This window comes from Oryctolagus cuniculus, chromosome 19 (assembly GCF_051225735.1).
Source record: "Oryctolagus cuniculus isolate XC-2025 breed Fujian yellow rabbit chromosome 19, ASM5122573v1, whole genome shotgun sequence".
Lineage (NCBI taxonomy): Eukaryota > Metazoa > Chordata > Mammalia > Lagomorpha > Leporidae > Oryctolagus > Oryctolagus cuniculus.
Window position 1 is genome coordinate 17,395,869 of NC_142885.1, and position 25,719 is coordinate 17,421,587.

At 61.5% G+C, this 25,719-nt stretch overlaps 1 long non-coding RNA gene across 1 annotated transcript; it reads left to right on the forward strand.

The window, feature by feature from the left end:
- Positions 1-1,776: 1,776 nt before the first annotated feature.
- LOC149120364 (uncharacterized) lies at positions 1,777-4,044 on the forward strand. The gene is made up of 2 exons (XR_016225653.1): positions 1,777-2,047; positions 3,587-4,044. It is a non-coding gene; the product is annotated as an uncharacterized LOC149120364 (long non-coding RNA).
- The last annotated feature ends 21,675 nt before the right edge of the window (positions 4,045-25,719 follow it).

Here is a 25,719-nt window from a genome sequence, read left to right on the forward strand (position 1 = left end):
CAGGAGCCAGGAGCTTCGTCTGGGTCTCCCATGTGGGTGCAGGGATCCAGGGACTTGGACCATCTTCTGCTGCCTTCCCAGGTGCATCAGCAGGGAGCTGGATCAGAAGTGGAGCAGCCGGGACTTGAACCAGTGCTCCGATATGGAATGCCAGCATCACAGGCAGCAGCTTCGCCCATTGCACCATGCCTGGCTACGTGATGAAATCTGAAGCCCCCCTGCTCCATCCTGCCCAGGACAGGAACCACTCCTCTGTCCGGCGTGTCCGTGCTGTATGCGCTACCCTCCCGGTAGTCCCTCGGCAGCTGTCTGAAGATTGGATCAGCCGTCCGGGGACTGCAGTCCCCTTGATCGTCCCTAACAATGTCCTGGAGGTGCTGGAGTGGCGCTGCTGGCAAGTGCTTCCTCTGGGTGAGAAGCAGAAAGGAGGTCACGGGTATGGATCTGTAGGGAGAAACTGAGGACACCATGTACAGTTTCAGGCACGCACTGGGGGTCTTGGAACACCCCCTCCACCAAGGATAAGGGAGCAGTGCAAGACCTCTGCACTTGGGAGCCAAAAAGAGATTTTAAATTATGTGTGAATATATATATATGCTGAAGTTCAGATCCTTTCTACCCCGTGCGCCCAGGGAACAGAGAAGGACCCTGGGTCGCCCCTCTGCCACTGGGGGAGGCACCCGACATCCCTGGGGAGGCAGCCGTGGGAGGTAGGTGAGGAGCACACAGGACGGAGGCAAAGAGGGGGCCCCTCTTGGGGGAACCTGGGGTTGGGGCGGCCTGGAGGAAGGAGCAGGGACCTGGCACGCATCCGGCCTTGTTCTCTGCTGCTGCCTGGGCTCCTGGGCAGGCCAAGGCCTCACTTTCCAAGCAAGAAATCCAGACATGGGGTTTGCCAAAGCCCATTTTTTCTTTTGGATTTGAGAATGTATTTATATGAAGTCTTACCAAGGTATAAACACGTTGGGCCTTTGCACATGCCGCAGACTTAGCTGGAATGCTCCCCCCCTCCCCCACAACGTGTCCGCCTGTGAACCCTAGACGCTTCTCAGGACGCAGCTCCTCTGGGGCCACGGTCCTGCTCCTCACCCCCACGGCGGTCACTCTGTCCTCAGGGGACCTGCAGCCTCTCCTGGCCTCGCGTCACGGTCCGCCACTCTTCCCTCCGCCTCACTCTTCCTGCACGGACGAACCAAGTGACAGGTGAATGAGTGGCCACGCGGCTGGTGACTTGCCTTCAGGGACTCGAGGCTCGGTGGGGGGGAAGGGGGAGACGGCCTCCTAGTGTCCAGTCATTCGGGCACTGAGTGCTCACCATGTGGGGGCCATCGGGACCCCAGACACCTGTGGGACACGAGGTGACACAGGCTCCCCCTTAGGAGGACTCTGGGGCAAAGTTTGGGGCTTGATTGCCTGAGGATGGGGCTCCGTGGGTACCCTGGCACCCCAAGGGGACACGGGGGCTGCAGAGCAGGGGTCTCAGATCCTCTGAGGGTCCAAGAGACCCCCGGGCAGCAGCTGTACAGGCCCCGTCTCCTAGAGGTGAGGGGCGCGTCCAGGCCAGGGTGGGTGACTTCGTTGGAGTTCCCAGGTAGGGAACTGGAAGGGGAGAACTTTTTTTTTTTTAATGCAAGGACTTTGGTTTTCTGTGCAATGCGCGTCTCGAGTCGCGTCCCCCTCCCGCCTGGCAGCGCCGCCTGCCTCGTGCTGTTGACCTTGGCTGCAGGGCTGCGGGGGCTGGAGCTCTCACACCATAAATTCCTGTCTTCTAGGAATCCAGCCTGGGAAAGAAAGGAAACACGGAGGAGAATATTTGATGAACATTTTTCCAAAGTGACCACATCACAGGGGCGTGCGGCCGGAATTCTCACCCTGGCCGGGCGGGGTGGGACTTGGCCTGTGGTCCCCCCAGGGGCTGGGGTCGGGGTAGGGGGGGTGTGGGTTTGCACGAGGTGGAAGAGTGGCGTTTCGGAACGGCATGTCCCCGGGGCTGTGGTCGGAGGGTTCTTGGACAGAAGGCGGGTCCCAGGAGTCACCATCAACCCCAGTAGGTCCAGGGGTCGCACTCTGAGCCCAGAGATCGGGCCCAGTGTGTGGAGGGGGGGTCTTGGCTATCTGCCTGCCACTCTGCAAAGCCTGCTCTGGCCATCACCAGCCCAGGCGCTCTTCCCTAGGAGTCCTCGTGGTGCACTGGCCTGCAGCCTGCTCTCTCCTCCTCCCCAGCCCCTCCCCCACGGCCCTGGTGCCGGCCACCTCTTGTGACGGCTCCCTTGTCCTTGTCACTTCGCTGTCCCACTGAGATGTCACCAGGAGCCCTCCCGAGCCCCACGACCCCCTCTGGCTATCCCTGTCTCTCCCCTGCATAGATTGTCCCCTCTGCTCGCTCCTCGTTGGCCTGTCCTCCACCCCGCCCCCGCCGGGGTCAGCAGGGACCTCCCTGGGGCTCCACCCACATTGTAGCCCACCAGCTCCTTGAGACCCTCGCCCCCACATTCCTCTGCCCCCTGCCCCGCCCTGCTCAATGCAGGCCATCGGTGTTACCTCCAGCGGCTGTGCCTCGGACACCTCGCCCCCCCCCCCAGCTGCATGTCCGGCACTGCCCCCTCCCAGAGGCTCACAGCAGCCCCGTGGCTCGAACCCTAGACTCCTTCTCCACGCCTCCCAGCTCCTTGTCCCAAATCTGCTGTCACCCGCCCTGATCCCATCTGTCTACTTGTCTGTTCCTGCACCTCCCCCACCCACACCCTGACCCCCTCCGCATCCCACCCTGCCTCCCCCGTCACCCCACCTCCCTGCACCCTCAGCACCACTCGTCACCATGGTCACCACACACCATCAGCATCAACCCTGATGTCCCTGTCACCTCCTCCACCCCGGCCCCCACTTCTCACCTGCCTTCCTGGCTCTTTTTGTTGTTGTTGTTTGTTTTTAAAAACTTAGTTATTTATTTGAAAGGCAGAGCTACAGAGAGGCAGAGAGAGAGAGAGAGGACTTCCATCTGCTGGTTCACCCCTCAAATGGCCGCTATGGCCAGCGCTGCACCGATCCAAAGCCAGGAGCCAGGTGCTTCCTCCCGGTCTCCCATTTGGGTGCAGGGCCCAAGGACCTGGGCCATCCTCCACTGCCCTCCCGGGCCACAGCAGAGAGCTGGACTGAAAGAGGAGCAACCGGGACAGAATCCGGTGCCCCAACCGGGACTAGAACCCAGGGTGCCGGCGCCACAGGCGGAGGATTAGCCTAGTAAGCCGTGGCGCCGGCCCAAGCAGCAAAGCTCTTAAGTGAATCCCCACCAGTCTGACTTGAAAACCCATAGTCAGGAGCAGGCAGTATGGGACAGTGGGCTCAGCCACAGCTGCTCTGCTTCCAATCCAGCTCCCTGCTAATGCACCTGGGAAAGCAGTGGAAGATGGCCCAAGTGCTTGGGCTCCTGCACCTGTGTGGGAGACCCGGAAGAGGCTCCTGGCTCCTGGCTTTGGTCTGGCCCAGTTGTGACATTGCATCCACTTGGGAAGTGAACCAGTGGATGGAAGCTTCCCCCACAACTGTTTCAAATAAATACAATAAATCTTTTTTTTAAACCCCACAGTTCCGTAGTTTTAATTCTTGGGCTGTAAAAGCTTCAATGAAACGTAATCTCAAGGAGCCATAATTCAATTGTACTGTACTGGAATGAAATCAGAAGTACATGCCAAAATGTACATGGGACAAAACGTATAGCAGCGATTACACGGAAGGACCCATCCCACCCAGGAACGCACCTCAGGATACAGCGAGTGCGACCCGGCCGTGAGACAAGGGGGACCAGAGAGGAAATTAACCGACACTTCATGTTCGACGTTCAGCGATCTCCGGACAGATTATAAAACTTAAAACTTACACAAATAAGTAATAAAACTCTAGACCAGCTAGTAGGCAAGTAACCAAATTCTTTCTTACCCTCTGGAAAAGCATTTATAGATTTTCCTTAACTTCTTCAATGTTCCTTAAACTTCCGGAAGAGCTTTCTAAGGTTTTAAGTGATAATAAAAAAAATTTGCATGGGAAGAGAGGATCCTACTTGGTTGGGTGATGGGTGGTATGGGAGGAAGGGGCAGCCAGGGCCCCTGGGTGTGCACAGGGGCCACAAACCAGGCAGGAGGGAGCCGCAGCCCCTGGAGGCAGTGAGAAACTACGGAGACAGAGACTTGGACACATACACTCGTGTGACTGTCACATCGCTGGTGCTGGATCCCCTAGGCAACCCCCGGATGCCCACGCAAGCCACACCGTCCGTGCACACTCACGCGCTTGCTTGCACACAAGCGTGCACGCCCTTGGCATTCCGCACATGCACCTGCTCCCGGCTCCATGCACCTCCTCGGTCTCTCACTGCGGCTGAGAGGGGCTTTCAGGTTCACGTGCACAACACTGGGAGGTGGCAGGCAGCAGCTGGGGCCCCTCCCTCTCTGCAGCCCGGGCTTCTCTGGGTGGCCCGGGCAGCTGAAGGACCTGCTGGCCCCACCCGGCAGTGGGGCCCGAGACAGACCCAGGCTGGACCGGACCAGCGGGAGCCTGCAGCCCCGCTCACCCCGCCGCTCGGCTCTGGCTCCTGCTGTCCCTGTAGACATTGCCCAGCCCAGAGCCCGGGCCAGTGCCACGCGTGGGAGTGAAGGGAGGTGGCAGCTTCCGAGCAGGGACTCAGGGCCCTGCTGTCAGCTTCCTGTGTGTTTGGGATGGGACGATGCACTGCCGTCTCCCCCAGGGTGGGGGAGTCCTCTCCAAGGGGGCACACGGACTTCAGCCTCGTGCCTGCTGGCCCTGTCGCTGTCCATCAAGTCCCAAACGGCCCTGTAGGCTCCTTCTGTGGGTGCAGCCCCAGCCGCCACCACCTCCAGCCTTAGAGCTCCTTCTGGAACTCAAATTCTGTGCCAGGTTCCTCCTGGATCTCCACGGAGCCCTCCTCCCCAGGCCCTTGCAAGCCCCTTGGTGGGGAGGCCGGACCCTTGCCTGCCTCCACGCCCCGGGACTCCCATCAGAGCTGAGCACAGCGCCCTCTGGCACCCAGGAGGCCTCAGCAGGAGACATTTGCCAAATGGGTCCCTTCCTCCACTGGCCGGTGCCCTCAGCCTCCTCCCTAGGGGTGGTGTGAACTCTGGGCTGCAGCTCGTGTTCCCACCCTCCACCCCGTCCCCTCCACCCCTCTACCTGCACCCTCCTTTTCTGCTCCTCTCCCCAGGGAGGCCGCATCTCCTCCAAGTCCACACACCTTGCCCTGGGCACACTTGGCAACAGCTCCACTGCAGGGCACGCCCACAGACAGCCCCGCCTGTCATGCCCACCCAGGGCATGTCCTCGTCTATTGTCCTTGGGCCTCCTGCAGGCCCAGCTCGACCCCCGCTGCAGCCACCTGGTACCATCTGACAGCCTGGACCTCCCCCCTCTAACTCTTCTCCATCACGCCTCCCCCTTCTGACTTTGCTCCACCTGGCCTCCCCCTTCTGACTCTGCTTCCCCAGGCCTCCCCACTCTGACTCTGCTCCACCAGGCCTCCCCACTCTGACTCTGCCCCATTAGGCCTCCCCACTCTGACTCTGCTTCCCCCAGGCCTCCCCCCTCTGACTCTGCCCTGTCAGGCAGCCCTGGTCTCCCAGAGTGTGCGTTTCACTCTCAGAGCCTGACCGCGGGGTCCCAGCTGGCCCCAGCCCCTGGCCGCTGGAGCAGGTGCCCCCCGGGGCCACAGCCTCCCCTTCTGGGCGGGCCCTCTCAACTCTGCCTCCTCTTCCTTCTGTGCCATCTTTGGTAAGAAACAAGTGGGTTGGCGAAGTGGAGGCTCCATCTGCCCATGGGCTGGAGATTTTAAAGGGGCGTGAGGGTGCGGGACACATACAAAGGGCCTTCAAAAAGTTCGTGGAAAGACGGAATGAAAATCTGCACTTCTTTAGACTCGAGATGTGTGCCTTCTTTTCTCACCACACATACTTTCCACGAACTTTGGGAGACCCGTGTGCATTACATGTTGTTTTGTATCAACATAATGTATGCTTTACCTTTCCATTTTAAAAAGATTTATTTTATTTGAAAGACAGAGTGACAGAGAGAGAGAGCGCTCTTCCCTCTGCTGGTTCACTCCCCAAATGACTGCAACGGCAGGGCCTGGGCCAGGAGCCAGGAGCTTCGTCTGGGTCTCCCACACAGGTGCAGGGGCCCACGCACTTGGGCCATCTTCTGCTGCCTTCCCAGGTGCATTAGCAGGGAGCTGGATCGGAAGTGCAGAGAACTGGAGCTCCTATAAAGGATGCTGGTGCTGTCGATGGCGGTTTCACCAGCTGTGCCATATGGAGGCTGGTGGTCTTTAAATCTTTAATTTTCCCTAAACTTGCAGAAGCGCTCTGGCACCTCCTGATCGCCTTGGACGACTCCCCCCACCCCCAGCCTTGCCTGGAGGAAAGCTGTGCGTCTCTGGTCCCGAAAGGCTGCAGTCCCTCGGCCGCAGCACATGCCCCCTGCCCAGCTACAAGTCCTCCACAGCACAGGGAGCTCTAGAGAGCAACCTGCCCCTGGGGGGAGTCGCTTCCTCCCCTTGGCGGTGCCCCCCAGATCCTGACCAGGCTGTGAGTCCCCAAACAGCACGGTGAGATCCCCCACCCCGACCCATTACCCAGGCAACACTCTGATGCTCAGAGCTGCTCCCAAGGGTGGGCTCTGTCTGGGTTTCCACGCAGATGACCTTGGGGCTCCTCAAGGTCACTGACCTCTCCGGCAAGGCAACCTCCCCCCCCAACCCCCAGGACGGTGACCTCACTGGTCTCCACGCCAGCCCGTGGCTGGACCCGTATCCAGCTCCTGGACACCAGCCCCATGGCTACCCAACCCCAAGTCTTGGTGGAGGGAAGAACATGTTTTTAAAACCCAAAAAGCCCATCCTGTCTGAGCTGAACATTTTCTCCTGCTTGTCCAACACCAGCCTTCACGTTCCTGGGCCCGCCGGCGGCCAGGCTATTTATAGCGCTGCCCTGGCACTCCGTCTTGCCTAATTGGGGTGGCCCGACGGGGCCCCCATCTGTCATGGTTAAGTGGGCCTTTCACCAGCCTCCCGCCGGCTCCCAGCCAGCCCAGCCGTTCCCAGGCTGGAGCTGGGGAGGCCGCCGTCCACCCCGCCTACTCCCCGGGGCCCTCACGCCAGCCGGGTAGGGGGAGCCCCTCAGAGCCAGCCCTGGAGGGGGGGGGGTACCAGGATCATTGGTGATTTCTTCTCCCAGGGTCCTTGATGCCGGGGGAAGCCCCGTCACGCCCCACTCGCAAGGGCAGCCCTGCACTGCCTGACAACCCCAGGGAAGAAGCCCCAGCTCCTCCATCAGCCCTGGCAGGAGCGCCCCCATCTGTCCCAGGACCACCCCCTGGCCTGCTCTCTCCCTCTCTGTTGTAGGCACAGGCAGCAAAGGAAGGCGTGTTCCGGGCCTTGGCACCGACTCTCTGCTCGCTCCTTGGGCCCCAGGTGCGGCGCCCTCCCTGGCTTCAGCCTGCCCTGCCCCTGCTCCTCACTACCCCGGCCTGCGGGCCTGGTGTGCCTCCTTTGCACCCCCAGGAAGCGCCGGTTCCTCTGGCCAAGGTGCTCCCCACGCGGCATGGACCTTGCCTGTCTTCCTGCAGGGTCCTGCAAATCTCCAGGGCCGGGAGCGGGGCTTCCCCAGGGTCCTTGGGGCCCTCAGAAGCTGCCCTCGGCTCCAGAGTCCAGTTTTTATGTTTCCTATTGGGTCCTAAGGATTGAACGGTTTTGCTTCCCAAATCCTGTATTTCATCAATTCTCTGGAAACATGATTTTCCTATCTCTGAAACGGAGACAGCAGAGTTACAGAAAGAGGGGGAGAGAGAGAGAGAGAGAGAGAGATCTTCCATCTGTTGGTTTACTCCCCAAATGGCTGCAATGGCTGGGGCTTGGCCAGGCTGAAGCCAGGAGCCTGGATCTCCATCCTGGTCCCCTACACGGGTGACAGGGGCCCAAGCACTTGGGCCATCTTCTGCTGCTTTCCCAGGCGCGTTAGCAGGGAGCTGCATTGGAAGCGGAGCAGCCGGGACTCCTGCTGGCATTGCAGGCGTCGGCTTAACCCGTGGCACCATGACGCTGGCCCCCTGAAGGCTGTCGCTTAACTGTCTGGTTTTTAATCCTTCTGAGTGGCCCGTGAGTCAAAAACGCACAGAGTGGATTATTGAGAGCAGAGTGTTAGAAACTCACACCTGGAATTTGACAAACTCGAGTTCTCCACTTGGCTCTCTCCCTCTCTGTGCCATAACCAAGTGGCTCAGCCAAGCTTCCACATCTAAAAAAAAAAAAAGAAAAAGAAAAAAAAAGAAAAAAGAAAAAAAAAACAACAACAACCAGGCAGCAGCAGTGTTACCAAGCTCCCCATACACCTGCTGATCTCCCGGATGAGATAGGACGGGACGCGTTCCCTGGCCAGCAGCTGCTGCTATAACCTCCGCAGCTCGGTCACTTCACAGATGTTTGAGCCCTGCCCCTGGGCACAGTGGCAGAGGTTAAAGGTCAACACACAGCGATGACTCTAGGGGCTCCGAGGGAAGAGAGAGGGGAGAGGGGCACTGATGGATGAGAAGGGGGCAGCTGGGCTGCGGATATGGGAACAGCTCCCAGGCACAGGAATAGCAGGTGCGGACACACCAGCGCTGGGAGAAGAAGACAACGTGGAAGTCCAGCAGCCCCAGGTCACCGTCAGGGGGCAGGGGGGCCGCATCTACAGGGTACAGGGCTCTCCTGGCCCTGTGGGTGTGGGAGAAGGTTCTGGAAGGGACAGAGCGGAGACATGGAGGTGGTTGTGTTGCGGTCCAGGGGAGCAGGGAGGCGCGGATCCCGGGGGTTGACTTTGGAGGGAGAACTGACAGGTCCTGGCCGGGGCGGGGATGTGGGTGGCCACGGAAGCCTCCCAAGGTTCTGGCCTGAGCCCCGGGGCGGGTGCTGGTGCCATTTCCTGAGACAGGCGAGACTCGGGGAGGAGCAGGCTCGGGGTGGGGGGTGGCAAGGAAGGGCCGCCTTCACAATGGATTTGGTTCCAGCTGTTGCCTGCAGGAGCCCCCACCCGCCCCTGCCCCTGGAGCTCAGAGCTACAGGAACAGCCCCCAACCCCGGGGCCCCCCCATGTAGAAAGTGGTCACACAGCCTTTGTCCTCTGTCTCAGCGCCAGGAGCTGGAGAAGCCCCCCCTCTCCCCCGCCGCCGCGGCGGCACAACTGGCTCACCCGGAATTCCCCACCTGAGAAGGGGTGGACCTGGGAGGGGAGGGCAGGGGTCTCCATTCACATTGGGACCCCACCCCAAACCCTCTGGGAACTCCCGGCTCTGAGTCCGCTTCTCCCCTGTCCCCCAGCCCAGCCCCCAGCCCCTAGACCCTCTCCGCAGAACTCCTGTTCAGTTCTCACCTCTGCCCCCCACATCTGTGAGCCCTGAGCCAGGTGGCCCAGGCAAGGGGCCTGCCCCCTCCCACTGATGCTTTCAAAGATGTCCCCCAACAGCTGCTGCAAAGCCCATGTTAATCCTGGCCACACTCTCCCCGAAGCCCTCTCGTGGCTTCGAGTGTGGTACCCCCAAGTCAGGGCCCCCCTAGAGCCTGCTCTGCATCTCCTGCCACTACGCCACCTCCATGGGCACCTCTAAGCTTTGAGGGTGGGATTCCAGAAAGGGCTGATCCGTGGGCAGGGATGGCCTGAGTCACCCGTGCTGGCGCGTGGCGACCGCTGGGGCCAGTGGGCAGGGCCGGTCTCGTCCGATGCCTGGGGCGGGCGCTGGCGGGGGGCCGGGAAGGGGGACAATAGGCCCTTGTCTCTGCGCAGCTTGCTCCTTCCAAGATGCTTCAACCCCCAGACAAATACGACCTCATTTCTCCTGCAAGGCTCCAGGCTTGGAGTGTCGGGGTGGGGTGGGGGTGGGGTGGGGTGGGGCGCCCGCCGGGGCGCCCGCCCCATTTCACAGACTGGAAAACCAAGTCGCGGCGGGACAGGAAACACGAGGGCTCTCTGTGGCTCCAGCCGAGGGTCCCACCTGGGTCGCCGGTCCTGGGTAGGGGACACCCAAGGAGATCTTCCCGACAGCAAAGCCCTGGGGAGTCAGGTGGGCTGTGGCTGGGCGCCGGCTCCGACATGGTCACCTTCTCTGGGCCTCGCTTCCCACGTGAGATGGCGGCCAGGCAACCCCTTACTGCCCACGAGGACTTCGACACCCAAGTGTCCCCTGCCCCATCTAAGGGGGCGGGTGGTTTTCCATGACAGACATGTTTGATTGGCAGTGGGGATCAGGGCCCGCCCACTCACCCCTAGTCTCTAGAGCCCTCCAGCATCCCCGTGCCCCAGGGGCTCCCCGACCAAGGCAGCCCTCACTTGCACACCTCAGCCTTGCACCTGCCCCAGAGGGTGTCCTCCCAGCCCCCACCCATGACAATTCAAGATGCAAGATGCCGGTGGGGGGGGGGCTCCCCCTTGGTGGAGGAGGTCGCAGTCAGGGACCTCAGGGGCCAGCCTGGGGGTGGGGTTGCGGGAGGGGCACAGGGTCTGCGCCTTAGGGAATGACAGCGACAGATCGTTGGTGTCCAGAGCAACCTCTGTTCCCTGGAGGAAAGCGAGGCGGGCGCTGTGGGTCCTCGGCCCCTCCCTGCCGTGCTGGGGCCTCGGCTGGGGGTGGGGTGGGCCAGGTGAGGCGGGGGCAGGGCGAGCGGGGCTGGGTTTCCTGGAGGCTGTCCAGGAGTTGGCCTTTCCCTTGGCCCCAGCTTCCACCGGGGCCGTGTTCCCAGCGAGATAAACAAGGGACCAGTGGGAGCAAACTGGATGAAGTAACAGGGAAGAAATGAGCGGCCGCACCCAGCGCCCGGCCCGCCCCACCCGCCTGCCCCACCAGGAGGGCTCTGGAGGAGGTCGGGGGCCCTGCCAACCTCAGTTCGTGCCAGGCACCAAGGGGGCTCAGCTCAGGCCAAGCTCGCCCGGTGCCCGGCTCAGGCTGCAAGCCCCTTGGACCCGGCCGGGGCCCTGTCCCCCGCTCACCCCACCCCCACCCTCTTCTCTGCCCTCCCGGGCCCCGTCCCTGCCTGAGCTGGGATTCCTGCAAAGCCCGAGCCAGCTGAGCTCTGGTGGGCTCTGGGGACGCTCGCCCGCGTGCAAACCCGCACAGCCCCGGAGCTGCGTGGAGCAGACCTGGGGCTGCCGTTCAGGCTCAGCGCTTCCTGCTGGCCCTCTCTGGTAGAGGGGAGGCCTCCCCTCCCCCACCCCACTGCCAGCCCCCTCCTTGCTATCCTGACGGTCCTCAGAGGAGCCCCGGAACCCAGGAGGCTGGCTGCAGCTGACCCAGCCTGGACACCACCCCAAGCAACTCCATCCACTGGACAGGGCACCTCCCCCGCTGCTGCGGGCACCCAGGGCCCCTGTAGGCTCGGCAGGGAGAGGCTCTAGTGCCGACCAGGACCCGGAGCTGGGAGCCTGGCATGGGTCAAAGCGTGGGACGAGCACCCTGGGGCTTGCTCCTCCAGCTCCCTCGGGCCTCAGGTACCCTCAGGAAAAAAAAAAAAAAAAGACCCTACACTGCCCTTGACCCTGGCCGGGCTGAGGGGCTGTTTCTTCTCCTCGCTCAGGTTTCTCGGCCACCAAGGCAGCCTCGAGCGAGGAGGATGGGCCCTGGAATCTGCATTCTGCGACATCTCTGGCAGACGGCTTCCAACCTAACACGGAGAGACTCAGCTCTGGTCCCTTCATGCTCACTGAGCCCCGGCTCCAGCGGGGTCTTCTCCCTGAAGCCGGCTGAGCCTGCATCACCCCAGATGCCCCCCCACCTTCCTGCTGTCCCCCTGCAGCTGCCAGCACCACCCCCACCCCCGCAGCCTCGCCGTAACCTCTGAGCGCTGGCCCGTCCAGGTGACCTGACTGTGCACCTGCTATGTTTCTACCCAGAGTGCCTCCGTCTTGTCCGCCCCAACCCCACATCCTGACCCATCATCCCTGTAGCTCGACACGCCCGGCCGAAACCCCTCCCCTCCTGGAGCCGACCAAGGACCAGGCCTCCAGCCTGACACCCCCCCCCCACAGCCATTCGTCTCGGGGGACGGTCCCCACGTTGGGCTCAGCGTTGGAGCCAAGAGTGGCACAGAGGGCTTGTGGTCCCCATTTCTCCAGCTTTGTCCCTGGGGGGTGGAGCTGGCCCTGGAACCCCTGGATTGTTCCTCAGGGACCCCGTGTGACCCCAAGTGCCGGCTGCCCCTGTCCCTCGGCTGGGCCTCGGCCGGCCGCATCGTGTGAAACCACGAACAAGAGTTCTGAGCTCAAGGCCTTGTCCCAGAGCCGCGGCCCGCAGCCAGGGGGCCCGGATCCAGAACGTGGAACCTGGAAGCCAGCATTCAGGACACGTGTGTGACACATGCGTGTGCACATGGCTCACAGGGAGGGCAGTGGTGTGCCCTGCAGGCCCAGGACCCCTGGCCCAGGGCGCCGCTGGCCACCGAGCTGTCCGTCTGTTCCCAGAGGGGCTGCTTCCCCCAAGAGTCCCCGGGGGAAGGGGCTGGAACTGGGGGTTGACACAAAACACAGTCACAGACAGGCGTGGGCGGCGCCCCCTGAAAGAGGCCGGCGCTGTTTGGAGCAGAGCGATGAGGTGACCCCTGACTGCCTGCCAGGAAGCCACTTAGCGGCCGCCGTTGGCGCACCGGAGACACTAAGCTATCAGCACGGGCCACGTGACGGGCTACGGCCACGAGGGCAGCCACCAGAGAGCAGCCAGACTGGCCCAGGGCCCTGGCTCAGGGCGAGGAGTGGGCTGAGGGGAGATGGCCACCTTCTCACATCAAAGCCGGGGTGATGGAAGTGGGGGGCTCGTGTCTCACGCACACACACACACACACACACACACCTGTCCCCCGGCCACGCCCACGCTGCTCCTGGAGGGGCAGGAGGGAGCAGGGACGGCCTCAGAGCTTGACCTGAGCCCCAGAATCTGAGATCCAGGCCTGTGCTGGGGGTTGAGCAAGGCGGCCATGTCTGACCTTTACTTTCCCCACCTGTGAAATGGGTCAAAGCTTTCAGGGCCAAAGCCCTGCAGGTTGCCACAGGGATGCGGATGGACTCCGAGCACCCAGCTCCGGGGGGGCTGCTAGGCTGGGCCTCGGTGCCCTGGGGACACACTCCCTGCCTCTGTGAGACTGGGCCTGCACCCATGGCCCCTGTGGCCGCCCCTGCAGCCTCATCTGCCCCCACCTCCCACGGCACCCAGGGTGACTGAGAAACGCTGGGCTCCACGCCCCTCCGAGTTCCCCTGGGCCCCGGATGCCTGTGCTTGGTGTAACCCAGGGACTGCAGAGGCACGGGAGGCTGGGCCATAGGGGCTTGAATGCCGAACCAAGGAGTGCTCCCCACTCCCACCGTGCCCCCGCCTCGTCAGGACCTCCAGTTTGTGGACCCGCTGTGTTCCAACCTCTTCAGTCCTTACTGGCTCCCCTTCCCATTGCACATTTTTTTAAAGATTTATTTATTTTTTACTTGAGAGTCAGAGTTACACAGAGAGAGCGAGAGCGAGAGAGAGAGAGAGAGAGAGTGAGAGCGATAGCGAGAGGTCTTCCACCCGATAGTTCATTCCCCAACTAGTCACAATGGCCAGAGCTGGTCTGATCCGAAGCCAGGAGCCAGGAGCTTCTTCTGGGTCTCCCACATGGGTGCAGGGACCCAAGGACTTGGGCCATCTTCTACTGCTTTCCCAGGCCACAGCAGAGAGCTGGATCGGAAGTGGAGCAGCCAGGTCTCGAACTGGTGCCCATATGGGATGCTGGCGCTTCAGGCCAGGGTGTTAACCCACTGCGCCACAGTGCCGGACCCCCCATTCCACTTTTCTATTGCTGTATCTGCTGGGAAATTGTTCCATCAATCATGAACAAGAGACCACGCACAGTAAAAGTAGATTGGATGAGGAAGAGAGTTATTTCTTTCCATGAAAAGCTTAGAGGGAGGCCAGCTGGGGTGAGAATGGTGATTCAAGAATCACCAGCATCCCAGGAACCTTCCTCCTACTTCTCTGTTATCATCAGCATCAGTGCAGCTCATGGTCCAAAAACAGTTGCTTAAGCTCCAACCATTGCGTCTTCATCCCAATCCTCAGGAGACAGCACGTAGGGGGAAAGCAGCATATCCTCTTGCATTTTGGCCTCCATGCTTGCTTTTGTCTGTTCTTGAACATCATAAAAATTGAGTCATATGGTCTAAATTCCCTGGTGGCTGATTTATTTTGCTCGGTGACTATGTCTCTGAGAGTCAGCCATGTTTCAAGTGACTCAGTAACTCTTTTTTTATGGCTCTGTGGATTCCGTCGTGTGCGTCCGCCCAGCTCGTGGATCTGTTCTCTGCTTGTGGACAGACACGTGAGTTGTTCGGAGTTCGGGGTTTACAGGTTAGGCGGCTGTGGACGCTCACGGGTCCTGGGGGTCTGACGTGGGGACAGACGGTGGGTGTACCTTTGAGCTCTTGTGTGGGGAGCCACTTCTGTATTCTCGGAATGTAACTTCCTCACCAGATTCATGTGTTATAAATGTCTCCCGCCTTTTCCCGCCTCTCGTGGCAGATTTTCCTTGCTCTTTCCTGTCTTTTTTATTATTTTTAATGTACTTATTTATTTGAAAAGCAGAGAGAGAGAGGAGAGGCAGAGAGAGAGAGAGAGAGAGAGGAGAGAGAGAGAGGAGAGGCAGAGAGAGAGAGAGAGAGAGAGAGGTCTTCCATCCGCTGGTTCACTCCCCAGATGGCAGCAATGGCCAGAGCTGGGCCAATCCAAAGCCAGGAGCCAGGAGCTTCTTCTGGGTCTCCCATGTGGGTGCAGGGGCCCAAGCACTTGGTCCATCTTCTACTGCTTTCCCAGGGCACAGCAGAGAGCTGGGTCGGAAGTGGAGCAGCCGGGTCTCGAACCCACACCCATATGGGAAGCTGGTGTTGTAGGCGGTGGCTTTACCTGCTGCACCACATGCCAGCTCCTCCTATTTTTTTAATTCACCCACAGTAAAATGCATGGATCTGAACCACACAGCCTTTTCTAGGACGCATGCGCGATGTAACCCCCCCCTTCCCTCCCCCGCCGGCACCCCGGACTCAACGCCCGGCACCATAAATCAAGCTTCCCCCTGGTGAGCAGAAGTCTTAAACTTTTACGGAGTCTCATTTATCATCTTTTCTCTCAGTCACTCATGTTTATGTCATTTACTAATAAATCTTTGCCTGCTCCAAAGCCTTAAAGATTCTCCTGCAATTTCTTTTATCAAGTTTGTGGTTTTTTTTGTTGTTGTTGTTGTTTTTTTTTTTTTTTTTTTTTTTTTCCAGATTTCACTTTCAGGCTTGCGAAGAGACTTCCAAAAGTTCGTGGACAAATAGAATTCAAAGATAAGCTCATTCTGGTGTAAATAGCGTTGAAATCCATGCATAGTTTTTTTTTTAATAATATGTCTTTTTCATGAACTTTTTCAAAGTCCTATGTATGATCTATCTTGAATTGAGTTTTGGGTATGGTGTGAGGTAGGGATCAAAGTTAATTTTCTAAAAAAAAAAAGTTGTTTATGTATTTGAAAGGTAGAGAGGGAGAGAGAGAGAGAGGGAAGGAGAGAGAGAAGGAGAGGGGGGGAGAGAGAGAGGGAGAGAAAGAGGAGAGGAAACAGAGAGACAGTGAGGAAAGAGAGAGAGAGAGAGGAGAGATCTTCCAACCACTGGTTCATTCCCCCAATGTTGGCAACAGCCAGGGCTGGGCCAGGCCAAAGCCAGGAGCTCCATCCGGGTCTCCCACGTGGGGAGGGGCCCAGGTACCCAGCCCATCAGCCACTGCCTCCCAGGAGCCTTAGCAGGAATGGTCAGCAGTGTGGAGCATCCGGGTCCTGAGCCAAGCACTCCGACACATGGGGCGTCCCAAGCGGAAGCTCCGTTTCTTCCCCTGGGCACACATGAGACTCGGGTATACCAGCAGCCCCTTGGTCTGCGGCTTTGTTTAACACCCGGTTCCCCTACAGGCGAGGCCTCCGTCTAGACTCCGTTCTGGTCCATGCTGGCCCCTGTCCAATTCTCCCCATGGCAACAAAAACCCAAGAGCCGCGTGCTCTGCTCCCCTGCCCAGCTGGGTGCGTCTTCTTCTCAGCGCTTAGCGACACCCCTGCCGTGAGCACTCATCACATCTCTGTTCTCCCGGGGAGCACCTAGGAGTCCAATGGCTGGGTCCCACGGGAGGCATATGTTTAGCTTTTCATGGAACTCAAGATTTTTCTTCTCAATGAAGTCCATTTTACTGATTTTCACCCTTTCATATTTTATTTCAGAAACATTGGTCGGGATCAATGAAGATCCCCACCCGCTACCCCCGTGTTTTCTTCTGGAAGTTGTTTGGCTGTAGCTCTATTTGTAATATTGTGGCGCCCTCTGGGATATTTCTGCTGTGTGGCGTGAGGTAGGGATGTTGCCACCTCCAGTCTTCTACCTCCTCCTCCTCCCCCTCCTCCACCACCCCTTCCCTCCTCCTTCACCCCCTTCCCTCCTCCTCTACCTCCTCCCCACCCCTTCCCTCTTCCTCCTCCCCTCCTTCTCCTCTCCCACTCCCCTCCTCCTCCTCCTCCCCCTCCCCCTTCCCTCCTCCTGCTCCTCTCCCTCCTCCTCCTCTCCCTCCCCCTCCTCCTCCTCATTGAGATCTGGGTTTTGGGCAGTCCGGATCTTAACAATGTTGCTCTCCTGGATCTTAACAATGTTGCTCTCCTTAAAACGCCCATGCTGGAGGCCACCCTGCCCACCCCACCCCCTCCAGCCTGGCTTCCTAGTGGGCTCTGAGCACAGCCAGCCCTGTCCACGCCCCCAGCCTTCACCTGCCTGCCCCGTGGACACCACGGGCCCCTTCTCGAGAACAACAAAGCTTCCTCTCTCGTCTGGATTTCGCCAATGCTATTCCTTCCGCCTGGAAGTGCCGCCCCCTTGTCCCCTCTTTCCCCACGACCTCCCGGCGTCTCTTACGGGTCCCTCAGGGGTTCAGGTGGATGTTGCTCTCCGTGGTCCCATCCTGGGGGCCTTGGCCAGGGCCAGGGGCTTCCCTTGGGCCCCCAGGCTGTGCTGAGCACTGCTCCACGATGACCGGCAGCTCACCTGTCCAGGCCATGAGCTTCCTCTGGGCAGGAACAGGTGTCCCTTCAGACTGGGTGTCGTTGATCTCCCCTTACAAGCTCACCCCACTCGGGCCCTGGCAGCGGCAGTGCCACGTGGCACAAAGCGAAGTGGGCCTGGGGCCTGGCTGGGGAATGATGGACCCCCAGCCCCGAACCCACCGCGTTCTTGGGGAGCAGAGATGCAGAAGCGGAGGTTTTGACAACACAGATAGAGGAAGTCGGGGGAACACGAGCCTGGAGCCATGGAGTCCGGGACAGGGCACAGAAGGGCGGTGCAGGGTCCAGGTGCCCCCCACGCGAGACCACGGGGGCCCCCTCGGCCGCTGGAGGGCTTTTGCAGGATCCTCCCCGCTCCGACCAGGCGAGCGAGAGGTGAACACGAGGTCGCCCAAGGCCTCTCGGCTCTGTCAAACAACCCGCCTAGCACAGGGGACCCAGGAGGCCAAGTCAATAACCCGAATCATAAAATCGCGAAGGCGTTGATGGTTTGGACGGGGGAGCAGACGCGGCACATGGGGCCTCTTCCCAGGCAGCTCGTGTGGAACAAAACAGATTTATGAACGTCTGGTGGAGGCCGGCGGGTGGGGGCCCTACAGGCGGCGGCTCCAGCGCGCAGGAAAGATGATAAATGGAAACTAGCAGCCCGGTCCCCAGGAAGATGATTTAAGACGCGTGACCGTGGGATTCCGAGAACCGGCGACGCACCGCGCTCTCCTTCCGCGCGCTGTCCCCAGTCCCCTTCCGTGGGAAAGGCGGGGCCCGCCAGGGAGTGGGCCTGGCGCCCGTCCTTGGCCTCGACCGTGGACTCCCAGATGCAGCCTGGACCTCCCCCAGCCCCTTTCCGCACGAGGCTAGAGCGAGACCTGAATCTGGGTCATGGGCACTGCTCGGAGTCTCTGCAGACTGTCGGGTTGGAGGCGCCGCACATGCGCAGGTGGCCTCCACCCTGCGAGCTTCTCCCGCCCTCCTGCCAGCTTCCTGGGACCCCACGACATTGCAGGGGGGGCCTGAGGTTTCCTGCTCCTTAGCGGGGAGCCTGCTGCCTGCCTCTACTTTCCAGCCCTGGCTGGGAAATGGGCTTGTCTCGGCTCCCAAGCACATGGCCCTGGGCTGGTGCAGAACAGGTAGGAGCTCCCAAGGGCTCCCAGGGCAGCCTCAGGGGGGTGGGATCCTGCAGATCCGGTTGCCGCTGGCTCCGAGGGTCCCTGGGGAGAGCCCCTTGTCCACTCAGGTCAGTGGAAATGGGTTAGGAGACCCAGGAGACACCTACCTCTTGGTGGGGGAGGGGCGGCAGTCACACTTCTCCTTCCTGGTCCACAATCCATACCTGTCAATCCCTGAGATCCCCCAACCGGCCCTGTGTCCAGGTCCCTGGGACAAGGGGGAGACCAGGGGGCGGCCACAGGAGCATAGAGCAGCTCTCAGGGGCCCGGGAGGAGCCCTAGGCAGGTGGCCCTTGGGGGCTCATGTCCCCAGGGAGTCTACAAACTTCCAGGTCTGCCTTAGGAAAGTCCCGGGAGGTGGGCTCATGACCACCGTGGTCAACCTCTAGGGCTCTGGCCCAGGGTGTGTCCTGGAGAGAGTGGGCACACCGCGAAAAACGGGCGAACTCCACAATGCTCCCCCTCATCTCACTCGCTCACCCAGACCCTCTCCTGGGCCTAGAGCCTCCTCCCCCACCCTCAGCAGAGGGTCACCCGGCAGCCCCCCATTTCTAGAGGCCGGAGGAGGCTCTGGTCCTCCTTCACCATCCATTAGGGTCAAGCTGTGGCCGCAGGGCGCCTGCTGTGGCCAGGGCTGGGGCTGGCCTCGGGGTGTCTGTTGTTTGTTTCCTGGGGGACAGAGGAGTTGGGTCTCAGGGGCAGCCCTGGGTCTCTGGGTGGCCGCTGGGGCCATCATGGTGATGGCCACCTTAGTGCCTCCCCCATGGAAAGATCTAGATTCCTCTGCCAGCTCCACAGAGCAGACTGAGAGCCTGCAGATTCAGGGAGAGACTTCAAGAGCTTGTGGAAGCTGGCACGTTGGTGTCCAGGTGTGTTTTTCCGGGAACAGCCCCCAGGGCTGACGGCCGAGGCGGGGCTTCCCGCGCCCCATGCCGCATCGGCAGGTGGACGGCACACGGGAAACCGAGACCCAGAATGGTGCGGGAACTGGCCTGAGGCCACAGCCCCTCGAAGGGGCCGGTGCTGGCCTGGAAGGATCTGTGGACATCCAGAGTTTTCCAGACTGGGGTTCGTCAGGCGTGGCTGGGAGGCAAACTTGCCCCAGGCCCTAATGGGCACATGCACACACACACATGCACACACATGTACTCATGTGCATGACTGTACTTTGCCGTGCATGGTGCACACATCCACATGCAACACACATGTGCGGCTGCACATGTGCCTGGTACACACATGCACACACTGACTCCCACTCGCCGTGCACTAGCAGGAACACGTCCCCCCCACCCCGCTCCTTTGCGGGATGACAAACCCTCCTCCCACGGCTGCCCTCGTGCTCAAGGAGATGATGGGTGAGCAGCCCAGGACCCAGGCGTAGCTGGACAGCATGCAGGCCGCATGGAGGCTGCAGGGACAACCCCCGGGTACACGGAGCTCAGCTGTACACACGGGCACACAGCAAGGGGGACAGGCCCCCGGCTGCATCGGGAGCATCCAGCCAGGCCCCAGCTCGGGGCGGCTGAGGGGACGGCAGGCGGGGGGCTTGGCCGGGCCGGGCGTCTCGGGCCGCGGCTGGCCCTGTCCAGCTCTGAGTTGGCTGGGAGGCCTGGCCTGTGCACAATAAACAAGGGAGAAGATAAATCGCGGATGTGTCTGGAGCTGGTGAGGACCGGGGAGAGGTGAGCGGGGGTCAGCAGCAGGCCCGCCTCTGGCTTTGGCCTTGGCCTCCACTGGGAGGAGGGCCCCGAGCTGCGGGGGAGGGGGGGGGCTTGGTCCTGGCTCCCACAGGGCCGATGGGGGTGGGCCCCGGGGGCATGCACAACCAGAGAGGGCCTTGGAGCAGAAACCCACCCGGAAAATTCCAGAGGCTTAGAGGCCCCAGGTTGAGTACAGAGGCTGGGGGAGGAGGGGAGAGAGCAGGGGTGGGCCTTAGCCCAGGGCAGGTGGGACTCTGGGAAGCCCGCAGAGCCTTCCTGGCGAGGGTGAGGGGGTGGGGGGTGGGAACTTTGCACCCTCCACCCCTCCCTCGCCCCTCCCTCAGTGGCAGCAGGGACCCCGCCCGACCTCAGGCACAATGACTGCACCTGCACCTCATAGGTACAGCTCCACCTCCACGCCCCCCCCCCCCCCCGCTTCTGCACACCCTGCCTGGGCTGCCTGCTCTGTGCACCTCCCCTAGGCCCCTCTTCCTCCCCAGGAGGCTCCGTCTGTCCCCCCCTCCCCAGCATCCGACATCCGCCCCCACCCTGCAGTAGACCCTTCCTCGCTGGCCCGAGGGAGATGCCCTCGCTTCCCTGCCCACCTCCCTGGCTCACCCAGGCTTCAGGGGCCACAGCGCCCTCCCCACCCCCAGCCTCTCCCCTCTCATCCACTTCACCCCCTCCCCCACAGTGGAACAATGTTAGGGCTTTGCGTTGACCAAGATTCCCGCACCATCAGGTGCTTCTCATGCCACCTCTTCTAGAATGTTCTTTCAAGGTCTCCCCTGGTCTGGGCAGGAGGCAAGGATGTACCCTGAAAAGCCAGTCAGTCAGAGGTCAGGGAGACACAGCCTTGGCTTAGAAAAATCCAGTCTGGGGGCCGGGGGTCAGGGTCGGGGTTGGGGGAGGCACAAGGTCTTACCTTTGGGAAGCCCCAGTCGGGCTGTAGGGGAGGGGCAGTGAGTGACCCGCCCTGGCAGCCGGGACCTCGGGGGAGGAGCCCCCACTCATCAGGGGCTTCTGGGAGGGTCAGCAGGCACTGGCCTGGTCCCCAGGTGCTGTCAGCACAAGCCCGCAGGGAGCCGGTGCCCAGGCAGTGCCAGCAGGGATGCCAGGCGCAGACCCAGGGCCATGACGCATTGGCGCTGCCAGCAGCCAGGAGGCTGGTGCTGGGTGTGCCCGGTGCCTGGCCCACAGGACAGCCTGTGGGCAGAGCAGCACGGCCCCTTCCCCCAGGGTGGGGAGACCCCAGGGACCACACTCCCGGGGGTCACATCTTAGTGACTTCCATAGGCTGATGTGGGTGAGGGACTCCCCCAAGAAAGAGGGGGTGTGGAGTAACTCGTGGGGTGCCTCCCTGCCTACAGCTGAGAAGACAGAGGCTCAGAGAGGGTGAGCCATTTACCTAGCATGCACAGCTAGCACCTGGGAGAACTTAGCATCAAGCCCCAGCCAGCTCAGGCCTCCCGGGGAGCAGGGGCCGGGTCATCCCCCGAAACACCAACAACCCCCGTCCACTGCCCGCCTAGAACCTTGAGGTATCGAGCATGGCTGCCCAGGGCTGTCTGGTTTAAAAAGGAGTCCAGCCTTTGAGGAATGAATGAATGGACGGGTGAACAAATGAACTCAGTCTCTGGGTCCCTTCTCTGGGCCAGCGCGGCGCTGGGTGCTAAGATCCCAGACGGCAGGAAGCAGAGAGGATGCTGCTTCTGTAGCTGTCACGCTCAAGGCAACAAAAGGCCCAGCCCAAATCAGGGTACACAGCAGCCACGCAGCCGGGAGGTGGGGCTTCTGCCTGAAGGCTTCCTGGAGGTGGTGGTGTCTGGGCACACCTGCAGGGAAAGATGTGCCAGGGCTGGGGCTGCAGAGCCCCGAATTCCAGGTCCCACCTGGGACGTGCGTGGGTCAAACTGAGTGATGGGTGGGTTTAGGTGGGGGGAGCCTAGGGGGCCACCAGGACCCAGGTGAGCTGGCAGGTTTGCCCACGGAGACAACAGGCCCCAAAGGGCAGGGGGGAAGTGTGTGCAGGGTGAGTCACCATGGCCACCCATCTCCTAGAATGCCCAGTGACTGCCCACGCCCCAGCTCCCTCTCCCGCCCTCGGATCCCACCTGGCTGTGCTGTCGGGTGGGCAGTGGGCAGTAGGGGAGGGGCAGCAGCTCCAGGTCCAACCCAGAGAGGCCCGAGCCCACCCTAGCCAGAGGCAGTCGCAAAGGCCTTGTGCCACCCCCTGAACCCACGCGTCCCCTCAAAGGAGCCCCAAGAACCCTGCCCACCCCCCAGTGCGGGCCCCGTGTCTGGCTGTGGCTAGCCACAGGCCCGGGCTTGCCTGTGGCTGGTCTCTGGGCATCCAGGCAGGCCCACTGGTGCGGAGAGCCGTGCCAGGCTGTGGGGAAGAGAGGGCGGCGGCTCAGGGGCCTGGGCGTTCCGGCCGCCCGTGGTGCAGCAGGCAGCCGGCCCTGGCAACCACAGGCTGGACTGTGGGTGGCACGGAGCCCTGGCCCGCGGAGGCTGGCTGGGAGCAGCTGCTTGTCTTGTTCCCGTCTCCTCCCCGGAGCACGAGCCAGCCTAGCCCAAGGGGGAGGTCAGTGGGCACAGGGGCTCCCGGGTGTGTGTCCAGGGCAACCCCAGGCTCTGTAAGTTCCTTATCCTATGTAGGCCGGGCCTCAGTGTCTCCATGACGACACCGAGATGACCAGGTGGCCCAAGCCTGCCATCCCGGCTCAGACAGGACGCCCCCCCCCCCCGTGCCCACCTGCCCCCAGAACAACAGGAAGAAGCCCGGGACTTGGGTCTGCCTCTGACTGCCCATTTAGCTGGTGGTGGAAAAGACCACGCAGCCCTAGGGGGCAGGGAGAGGGGAGCTGGGGGCCCCGGCTCTGGCTCTGCACCTGCCCCGCCCTTCTCTGCCTCTGGTCCTCCCAAGACCAGCGCTCTGACATGGGACGCCAGTATGGCAGGCAGCAGCTCAACGCACGGTGTCACAACACCTGCCCTGGCTCTGTCAACCCATTCTCCCTTGGCTCTGCTCCACCTGCCAGCTCTGTGACCCCCTTTATAAAGTAGGGTTCTCTGGGGCCGGCGCTATGGCGTAGTAGGTTAAGCATCCGCCTGCAGCGCTGGCATCCTATATGGGCGCCGGTTCGAGTCCCGGCTGCTCCACTTCCAATCCAGCTCCCTGCTATGGCCTGGGAAAGCAGTGGAAGATGGCCCCAGTCCTCAGGCCCCTGCACCCGTGTGGGAGACTCAGAGGAAGCTTCTAGCTCCTGACTTTGGACTGGTCCAGCCCTGGCCATAGCGCGGCCATTTGGGGAGTGAATTAGTGGATGGAAGATGGATCTCTCTCTCCCTCTCCCTCTCCCTCTCCCTCTCCCTCTCCTTCTCCCATTTGTAAGGTCAGGGCTTGGGATTGAGACAAGTGGTGGTGATGATGATGGAGACACTGAAGATGATGTGTGTGACAATGGGGGTAGGGGCGGGTCCCCCACTGAGACACAGGAGGTGCTGAGGTGGGCTTCTCACCCAGGGCCTTCGTCCATCATCAAAGCTCACGCAGGCACCCGGGGACCCCTTGATTTCAGTCCCCAGAGCACCTTCTGCCCAGCACTGGGTATGTGCCTTGGGCTCCAGGCGAGGCCTTGGGCAGGAAGGGGACCTGGGTCCTTTAGTGGAGGGGTTTCCTATCTAGAGAGGGGGCCAGATGTCTGGGGAAGGGCTGGGGCCGGCGGGAAGCGAGACCCTTGCTCCAAGCACAGAGAGGGGGACAGGTCTTTCTGGGTGGATGCAAAGCCCCACCGCCTCTGCAGGACTGGCCAACGGGTGCGCAGGGAACGCCAGTGCCAGACCAGGCACTGGGCTTGGGAACAGGGGCCAGGAGGCAGATGGCGGCGTCTGAGGCCGGGGGACCCCGGGGGTCTTGCTGACAGCAAGAGGAAGATTCTGGACATGGTCCCAGCATGTGCTGCGAGCTGGTCACTGGAACTCGCAGCCTCCCAGTGGCCCGTGGGCCGCTGCCAGGCCGCAGTCCCCTCCCCCGCCCCACTGCGGCGCGCCTGCTGCTGGCCTATGCCAGGACCCCCGCGAGGTGCTGGCCTGGGCGAGCCTGGCAAGGAACTCAGGCCAGGCTCCCCGACTTGCTGCCTGGGGCTGCGGGCCTTGCCAGGTGTCAAGTTCAATTTCCCGACCCTCCTGCTCCGGGAACCAAACCTCTCGTCCCTCCACCCAAGGCCGGTCCTCCCAGGCCGCCTCCTTGGCGGGGGAAGACCCCCGGGGGGTCTATCTGTCTGGCCAGGCAGGGCAGGGTGGGGACGGAACACGGGGGAGGCTGTTCTTTCTTCCAACTCATCACCCACCCCTGGGCAGGCCGCCAGCCACGGGCAAGGCCATGGGCAAGGCCACGCAGTGGGGCTGGAGCGGCAGGGGAGGTGCTGGCCACAGGCAGGGCCGCAGGGGGTGGGTGCAGGAGGCTGGGCTGAGCAGCCTGAACCATGATGTCATTCACCTGCCTTATAATTCACCCATTTAAAACACACAATGCGACAGTTTTCTTTCTTTTTAAGCACTGTCCAGGTTTACAATCATCTCTCCAGCCAGTTCTAGAACATTCTCATTACCCTGAAAAGAACTGCATCCCTTGTGGCTGTCGCAACCGCCCCTCCAGTCCCAGCCTGACCCCTGACCTCTCCACCACCAGCAGCCCCGGCCCCCAGCCCTTGGCAGCTGCACCCCTCTCTCTGTTCACACGAGCCATGATTTTGCACAGAGGGAGTGTGGGGAGCAACTCGGACTAGACTCTTACTGGAATTAAGACTTATTCTATGCATCTGCTCTCCCACAATATGGCGCTGGGAGAGGAGTAAACAGCTTCTACCCAGCTGCCTCTCACCAACTTGACAAGCTGCAGGAGCTGCTCCTGATTGGAGGAGAGCAGCGTACTCGGCGTGTGGGTAGCAGAGTTGGGATTGGTGGAAGAGGACTATAAAGGAGGAGAGAGACAACATGCACCGGGAACATTTGAGGAATATCTGAGCAGCCCCCGAGAGAGCCGGCCGGCGGTGTGCCGCTCCCCTGCGGAAGTGGGGAAAGTGGCAGGGGGAACCGCCCTTCCACAGAGGTGGAAGGGTCGGTAGCCAACCCGGGAAGAACCAGCAGCAAACCCGGGAAGGGCCGAGCAGACGAAAGAACAACGCAGGGTCCTGTGTCGTTCCTCCGCGAAGAGGGGGAGCGACAGTAATGGTGCCGTGACTCGGATATGAAGCCTAGGCAGGGTTTAGTGTCGTTCCTCCACGAAGAGGGGGAGAGACAGGGAGCGCACGGGACCTGCCTGCTGCTACCACACCCGCTCCCCTCCAGAGCCCCCATCCTGTCCCCAGCCCCGGGTTCCAGGGTGCAGACTCCTCCCTGCCCCCTCGCACCTGCCCTCTTGCTCTCCCTCCCACTGAGTGTGTCCCTTCCCACCCCTGCCCCCGCGGGCCACTGTGACAGCCTGCCCTTGTCACTGTGGCCAGAGGGACCTGGGGCTGGTCTGGAGTCAGAACCTGGCCACGGGGCACCGCCCCCTCAGGATGCAGGCCTGGGTACCCGCCAGTGCAGTGCCCAGGCAAGAGCGTGTATCTGGGAGCTGTTTCCACGAGACAGGCAGCAGGGACAGGGAAGGCCTGCCCCCACCTCCCACCTCCCACCTCCCGCCTCCCGCCTCGAGGGGCTCGCGTGCCACCAGAAGCCG